We start from the raw sequence: 8,279 nt of genomic DNA on the forward strand, positions 1-8,279 counted from the left end.
ATTGGAGGATTTCAATACACCCTCGATCTCCTGTGGAGCTGCCAATCGCCTCTAGCTCCACTATCCCTGTCTCTAGGTCTTTTATTGACCTGCGTGTGTCGTGCGTGGCATTGAGAGTATACCACTGGCACAGGAGCTGTATCTCTAATTTACCACGGTCCCACCACTATCCTAAGCATGTAAAATCCAATTTTTTCTTTCGAAACTCTGACCAGAAATGACATAAAACCTCTCTAAAACTATTGTCCTGTGCTAGGCTGGAGTTAAAATGCCAGTATGCACTCCTGGGCATAATGTTCTTTATAGTGACTTCACCTAAAACCAACAAGTGATCGGTAAAACCAACTGGCATGATGTTACAAGTCAAGTCCTACCGTCACCTAGGCGAGACCAAGTGTATTGCCTGCTGTTTGCGTGCATCCTCCTCCACCCATCCACCAGGCCATGAGAATAGGCCAGCTGTCTCAGACAATGTTGTGAGGCTGGATGAGGCTCTGCATGGTCACAGTCTAAAAAAGACTCTGTGCAGTTAAAATCCCCACCCAGGAATAAAAACTCTTCATCCCCACAACAATTTAAAGCAATGCTGACTTTTTCTAAAAAGCTCTTCCTCTCTGTACCAATGATGGGAGCATAAATATTAATAAAAACCAAGGAGTGGTTCTGGAGGCGCGCCTTCAGCAAACACCGACCCCTCACCACATGCTCCACCTCCAGGGATGATGCAGTGAAGCCCCTTGAAAAAAGGAGGCCCACTCCACCACTGAGGGTGGTGTTGTGGCTCAGCAGCGCCTGCCCTTCCCACTCCTTCTCCCAGTCCGCTTCGATGCCTCTGTCGCTGTGGGTCTCCTGGAGGAACACGACAGCAATGCGTTTTCTTCTTGCTGTGTCGAACACAAGTGCCCATTTTTTTGCATCCCTGGCTCCGTTGACATTCAACGTTCCAATTTTGAATGTATTCATGGCGAGGGAAAAAAATCAAAGACAGTTAAAAAATAAATACAAGGAAACATGGTAAAGTTTTTTTTCAATTCAGCTCTTTCCTCACCTTGTCCATGTGCTTCTTCAGCCTATAAATTTCTGGGTCGGTGAGATCCAACGTTGCCTTATTCCTAATTAGGAAGCTCGCTGACCGGATTAAAAAAGGAGCCTGTCAGGGAAATATATTCCCAGATCAAGGCCTTTCATGCCCTTAATCTGTGCAAGGAACTTTTTAAACAGGCTTGGAGGGTACAAGTCAAAATCCTGCCCGTCTGGCATTGTGCCGGACAGTTCGTTGCAGTTCGACATGGACTCGCAGTCGCTGGTGTCTGTGCCTGCGGCTACATCCTCCAGCCTTCCAGTTTTACCCCTCTTGTCCTTCATAGCGCTTTTCTGCTTGTTCCACCGCTTCGCGGGAACAAGCCACCACTCGGACGCACCACTAGTGCCCTCACCTGCGCTCGCTGCTCCCTCACCTGTGTCCACTGCCCCCCAACCTCGCTCCCCTGTTCCCACTGCTCCCTCACCTAGCTCCCCTGTGCTCACTGCCCCCTCACCTCACTCCCCTGTGCTCACCCAGCTCGCCAGCCACTATCCCTGGCACCCCAAGTTCACCTATCACCTGACTCACTCTACCCAGCTCACCTGTATGGATCATGTCCCCAGTCTCTCCTGCCTCACCCAGTTTGACTGTTTCGCCCATTACCTCACCATTTTTCCCCAGTTCATTTGAATCACACAACCATATCAATCACCCCACCACCCAAATCACACACCACCCCAGTTAAATCCACCTTCCCCCCGCTTCACCACTCTCGCCATTCATTTCCACGACTATCTCTACATTCTCACTCCGTCCACTTACCTCAGTCTCACTCACGCACTCGCCCCGTTTCTCCTCCGCGTGCGACTCCGCCATCGCTCCGTCCGGGACAGCGGGGCCTCCCTCCGCACCGAACCACCGCCGCCTCGCTGCCAGATCCCTCACCAGGAACTCGTCGCCAATAAACGGCGGCACATTGGACAGAGTAATCCGTGCCGCCGGTTGTGTCAGCAGAGTCACTTGGACAAACTGTCTGCTCACAGTGATCCCCGTCTCCACCAACTTGTTAACTTGTTCCACCTTTTCCAAGAACAATACGACCGCCCTGTTCATTTGGGCTGCGGATTTAACCGAGCTGTGGCCAATTTTTTGGCCCACAGCCATTGCCACCTCCTCCACACTAAGCACGGAGCCAGCTCCCACCTTGACTCCGTGCTTCCTGCTCAAGCCGGTTAAGCCGGCGTTGGCAGCCATGACGGCCGCACGTGGTCGGCCACCCCACACACTCGCACAAGCACTCGTTGAACCAAATAAAAACCCGAAAAACACCACAATAAATTAAACTATATTGTTCAGCATTCACTCACACACAAGAAAGGATAGAAAAAAGCACTTTCGCACAGTTTTAGCTCGCTCAATTGCTCGCTCGCTCCTCCGCTCACACACGTCTCACACGAGGAGAGGAGAGGAGAGGAGAGGAGAGGAGAGGAGAGGAGAGGAGAGGAGAGGAGAGGAGAGGAGAGGAAGCCATGAATGGGTGACAGAAGCCTGTCAGATGATCATGTTTCTGTTACCCGGCAGCCTTGGCCTATAGCAGCTTGGCATCTGATGATCTTGTAGGTCAGAAGAAGAATTTTATAAACAATAATTTAATGAGCAGCTCAAGAAAAGAAGCCAGCACAGGTATTGACCAACCTCATTACTGACCTATGCACTGATCTGCCGACCTCTGACACACCAATCCGCTCATCTCATATACTTATGTTACAGCATATTGGATCAGCTGGAGGCTTTTTAAAGAATTGTTTGGGTATCCTAATAATAACGAATTGAAATAGTCCAGCCTGGAAATAACAAATGCTTGTCAGCATCATCCTGGGTCAATATTTTTCTAATTCTTATAATGTTTAGCAAATGAAAAAAGAGGCTTCTAGAGAACATTTTTATACATGAGTTAAGAGATAGATCTTGGTCAAACATTACTCCAAGATTCATCTCAGGAACGTTAAAGGCTAAAGGGATATCATCTCATCCCATCATATCATAGCCTAATGTGATCTAAAGAGGTCATCCAAGGCCTTATGTCTTTAAGACAAGCCTGGAACTCCAGTAACTTCTCTGTCTCCTCTGGTTTCATGAATAAATATAGAGTGTCAGCATAGGAATGTGGCCAAAAAATGTTTCCTAATGGACACATCTACAGAGTGAAATGATTGGTCTAAGTACGGTACCTTATGAAACTTCATTATTAAACCTTCTATATGAGAAGGTAGCATCATTAACATTCAACAAACTGGTATCTATCTGATAAATATGATATAAGCCAGCCTAGTGCTGCCCCTATAATCCCAATAACATGTTCCAGTCTCTGTAACAGGATGCTATGATCAACAGTAGCAAAAGCAGCATTGAGGTACAGCAGAACCAGCATAGAAACCAGTCACTGACATGAAGCTATGAGAAGCTCGTTATTAACTTTAATATGTGTGGTTGCTGTGATGAGCTCTAAAACTCTCTAAAAACTCAGACTGTTCCTCTGCAGGTGCGGCAGTAACTGTCACCAGGAGGGTTGGATACAGGCCAATAATTTGCAGGATCCAGTGATGTTTTTTTAAGCAACAGTTTGATTATTGCAACCTTGTAGTACAATTGATCTAGCAGGAAGAGAACTGCCAATTAATTGTAAATCATTCTTCACCCTAAAAGAGGTCAAAGAAGCAGTGATGGCGGCAAGATCAAGCTCCTCCCCAGGCCCCAGCGGAGTCCCATACAGAGTATACAAGCAGTGCCCCAAACTCCTTGTATGACTCTGGAAGATCATGAAGGTGATCTGGCACAGGGGAAGGGTCACCACTCAATGGTGGTCTGCAGAAGGAGTCTGGATTCCAAAAGAGGAGGATGCAAGTAACATCGAGCAGTTCCAAATCATCTCGCTGCTATGTGTCGAAGGGAAAATCTTCTTCAAGATAGTGTCCCAACGGCTTACAGATTTCCTCTTGAAGAATGGTTACATAGACACCTCAGTACAGAAGGGGGGAGTCCCAGGTGTTCCGGGATGCCTAGAGCACACGGGTGTGGTTTCCCAACTGATGCGGGAGGCAAGGGAAAACAAAGGCGACTTGGCAATACTCTGGCTAGACCTATCAAACGCCTATGGATCCATCCCCCATAAGCTCGTCGAAACAGCATTGACAAGACACCATGTGCCAGGAACCATCACCAACCTCATTCTGGACTATTACAACAACTTCCATCTGGGGGTAACGTCAGGATCATTAACATCCGCCTGGCAACGCCTGGAGAAAGGTATTATAACAGGCTGCACTATTTCGGTGCCACTCTTCTCCTTGGACATTAACATGATCGTTAAGTCGGCTGAGGTGGAATGTAGAGGCCCCTTGTCAAGATCTGGCACTCAGCAGCCCCCCATAAGAGCGTTTATGGACGATATAATACAGCAGTGGGCCGGGCGGGACTGGGCAGCTTCTCCATACCCCGCTACGACAAAGCCAGAGGGAGGGAGAAGCGGAGTATGGTACAGGATGAGATCAGAGCAGAGGTGGAGGAAGATCAGAGGGTCAAGATGGTGGCTATGTACCAACAAGGCGCCTGGACAAGGTGGGAGCACGCCGAACAGCGAAAACTCACCTTGCCGGAGCTCTGGAGACTCGAACCCCAGCACATCAAGTTCCTCATCCAGTCAGTATACGACGTTTTCCCAAGCCCAACCAATCTGCAGTGCTGGGCCTTAGCAGCCACTGCGGCATGCCATGAAAAAAGAGAGCCACCCTTGAACACATCCTCAGTTGCTGCCCGAAGGCCTTGGGGGACGGACGGTATTGCTGGTGTCACGACCAGGTGCTTAGGACTCTGGCAGACACAGTCAGTGCAGCAATCAACAACTGTAAGTACCAGAACACTCCCAAGCAGTCCATCACCTTTGTCAGAGCTGGGTGAGAAGGCACAACAACAGCCAAGTTCCTCTGGAGGGCTTCTCACCACGGCACGGGACTGGAAACTGCAAGTCGACCTGGGAAGACAGCTCAAGTTCCCAGAGCATATTTTGGCCACTTCACTCCGCCCAGATATGGTGCTAACATCAGAGTCAACGAAGCAAGTGGCCCTGGTTGAGCTTACTGTCCCCTGTGATACCCCAGGGGACAGTAAGCTCAGAGTCAGAGGTGCTAACATCAGAGTCAACGAAGCAAGTGGCCCTGGTTGAGCTTACTGTCCCCTGGGATACCCCAGTCATCTTTTGGATTGTGAGTGGTGAGTATTGCGTCACTTCCTGTCTCTTCTATCGTTCGTTGGTTGCATTGTGCACGGGGTGCCGTATTCACTTAATATTGAACACTTGGTGTGTTGTATTCACTTAATATTGAACACTTGGTGTGTTGTATTCACTTTACTTAAAATTTTGAACACTTGAGACATTCTAGTCACCTGATATCAACAGTAAGAAACAACCCATATTAAACAAATACAGGGCTTCGCCGATCACTAGCGTTAGCATGGCCTCACCGTCTGTTTCACCCGGTGTCTTTGTCTGTTCAGAGTGTGAAATGTTTAGTTACTCCTCTGCCTCCCTTAGTGAAGGGAATAGGTGCAAGAAGTGTAGTTTATTTATGGCTATGGAGGAGAGACTTAGCGAGCTTGAGACGCGGTTCCGCAGCTTGGAGTTAGCTGGAGTTGCGTCATGTAGCCAGGGTAAGCTAGCTGCTGCGGAGCCGCCTAGCGTAGCTACAGCTAGCGGTCCCCCAGCAGCAGCCGAGCAGCCGGCTAGCCAGGGCGGCTGGGTGACGGTTCGTAGGAAGCGTAGCCCAAAACAAAGGCCCACGGTGCACCACCAACCGCTTCCCGTGGCTAACCGCTTTTCCCCACTCGGCGACACACCCGCCGAGAAACCGACCCTGGTAATTGGCGACTCTGTTTTGCGCTACGTGAAGCCGACTCCAGCGACCATAGTTAAGTGCATTCCGGGGGCCAGAGCGCGCGACATAGAAGCAAATTTATGGCTGCTGGCGAGACGTAATCGTAAATTTGGTAAAGTTATTATTCACGTCGGAGCCAACGACACCCGGCTTCGTCAGTCGGAGGTCACTAAAATTAACTTGAAGTCGGTGTGTAACTACGCAAAAACGATGTCGGACTCCGTAGCATTCTCTGGTCCACTCCCCAATCTGGCCAGCGATGAGATGTTTAGCCGCATGTCATCGCTTCGTCGCTGGCTGTCACGGTGGTGCCCCGATAACCAGGTGGCCTTTATAGACAATTGGAGCACCTTCTGGGGAAAACCTGGTCTGATTAGGAGAGACGGTGTCCATCCCACTCGAGATGGCGCTTCTCTCATTTCTAGTAATCTGGCTAATTTTATTAGACCCAAAGTGACCTGACAATCCAGGGTCCAGACCAGGACGCAGAGTTGTGGTCTTACACACCTCTCTGCTGCTTCCATAGAACCCTCATCCACCAACAATAACATATTTAACACTATAGAGGTAGTCTCTGTTCCACGGTTAAAAGTTCACCAAGCACAGAGCAGGGGAGCGGTCAATCACCAAAATCTTATTAAAATTAATACTGAAGCACAAGTTGGAGAAACTAATATCACAATTAAGTGTGGACTGTTAAATATTAGATCTCTTTTGTGTAAATCCCTGTTAGTGCACGACCTGATAGCGGATCATCACATTGATTTATTTTGTCTTACTGAGACCTGGCTTCAGGAGGAGGAGTATGTGAGCTTAAATGAATCTACTCCTCCTACCCATCTTAATTATCATATTCCACGTGTTACTGGTCGAGGAGGGGGAGTGGCAGCAATCTATCACTACAAGTTATTAATTAATCCCAGACCAAAACATAGCTTCAGTTCATTTGAAAGCCTGACTCTTGGCATCACTAATCTGAACTGGAGGACAGAAAAGCCACTTCTGTTTGTAGTTGTATATCGGCCCCCTGCTGGGCCACATTCAGAGTTCCTGTCTGAGTTCTCTGACTTCTTATCTGACTTGGTCCTTAGAACGGAAAAAGTCATTATCATTGGAGACTTTAACATCCATATGGACGTTATAAACGACAGCTTTAGAAATGGCTTCATTTCATTACTTGACTCAGTTGGTTTCCTCCAGCAGATAAACCAACCAACTCACAGCTTTAACCACACCCTAGATCTAGTCCTGACTTATGGTGTTGAGGTAGAACATGTGTCAGTGTTCCCTCGGAACCCAGTCCTGTCAGACCACTCTTTGATCACTTTTACATTTATGATTAAGGATTCTTCTATGATCAGAACAAAGTCTTACTATAGCAGATGTCTTTCAGATAATGCTGTAGCTAAGTTTAAGGAAGTGATCCCTGTGCTGATCCCAGGACCACCGTGTGTTTCCCCAGGGATCAATCATTATAATCTTAGCCCTGCTGAGGTTGACTCTATTGCTGAAGGTGCAGCAACCTCACTGAGAATCACGCTTGATTCTGTTGCCCCCCTGAAAAAGAAAATAGTAAATCAGAGGAGGTGTGCCCCCTGGTATAATTCACATATCAGGACCCTCAAGCAGAAAGTGCGAAGACTGGAAAGGAAGTGGCATTCTTGTAAGATAGACAGCTACCATGTAGCCTGGAAAGACTGTCTATTAGTTTACAAAAAGGCCCTTCGCAAGGCTAGAACAGCTTATTTTTCTTCTTTGATTGAGGAAAATAAGAACAACCCCAGGTTTCTCTTCAGCACTGTGGCCAAATTAACCAAGAGTCACAGTGTTTTAGATCCACGTATCCCTTCTTCCCTTAGTGGTGAAGACTTCATGAGCTTCTTCACTGATAAAGTTCTAGCTATCAGAGAGAAAGCTAACCAGGCCATCCCTACAACTGCACCACACCGTGCCGACTGTGGGAACATGCAGGGTCTCCAACGAGCCCTTAAGCTCCTTCAGCCCTATATATTTTTCTGAGGCGTCATCGCTAATTCAGAAATCCAAGACCACTACGTGTCTTTTAGATCCCATCCCAACACACCTGTTGAAGGATGTTCTACCACTGATAGGCAGTTCTATCCTGGACCAGATCAATGGTTCTTTAGTGTCAGGTTATGTACCCCGGTCCTACAAGGTGGCAGTGATTAAGCCGTTGCTTAAAAAACCATCACTGGATCCTGATGTCTTGGCAAATTATAGGCCAATATCCAACCTTCCTTTTATCTCTAAAGTTCTAGAGAAGGTGGTGGTGACTCAGTTACTGGAGCACCTGCAGAGGAACA

At 48.0% G+C, this 8,279-nt stretch overlaps 1 pseudogene; it reads left to right on the forward strand.

Annotated features, from left to right (window-relative positions):
- The first annotated feature begins 2,276 nt into the window (after nucleotides 1-2,276).
- LOC115251536 (uncharacterized) lies at nucleotides 2,277-5,191 on the forward strand (annotated as a pseudogene).
- The last annotated feature ends 3,088 nt before the right edge of the window (nucleotides 5,192-8,279 follow it).

This window comes from Takifugu rubripes, chromosome 11 (genome assembly GCF_901000725.2).
Source record: "Takifugu rubripes chromosome 11, fTakRub1.2, whole genome shotgun sequence".
NCBI classification, from domain to species: Eukaryota; Metazoa; Chordata; class Actinopteri; order Tetraodontiformes; family Tetraodontidae; genus Takifugu; species Takifugu rubripes.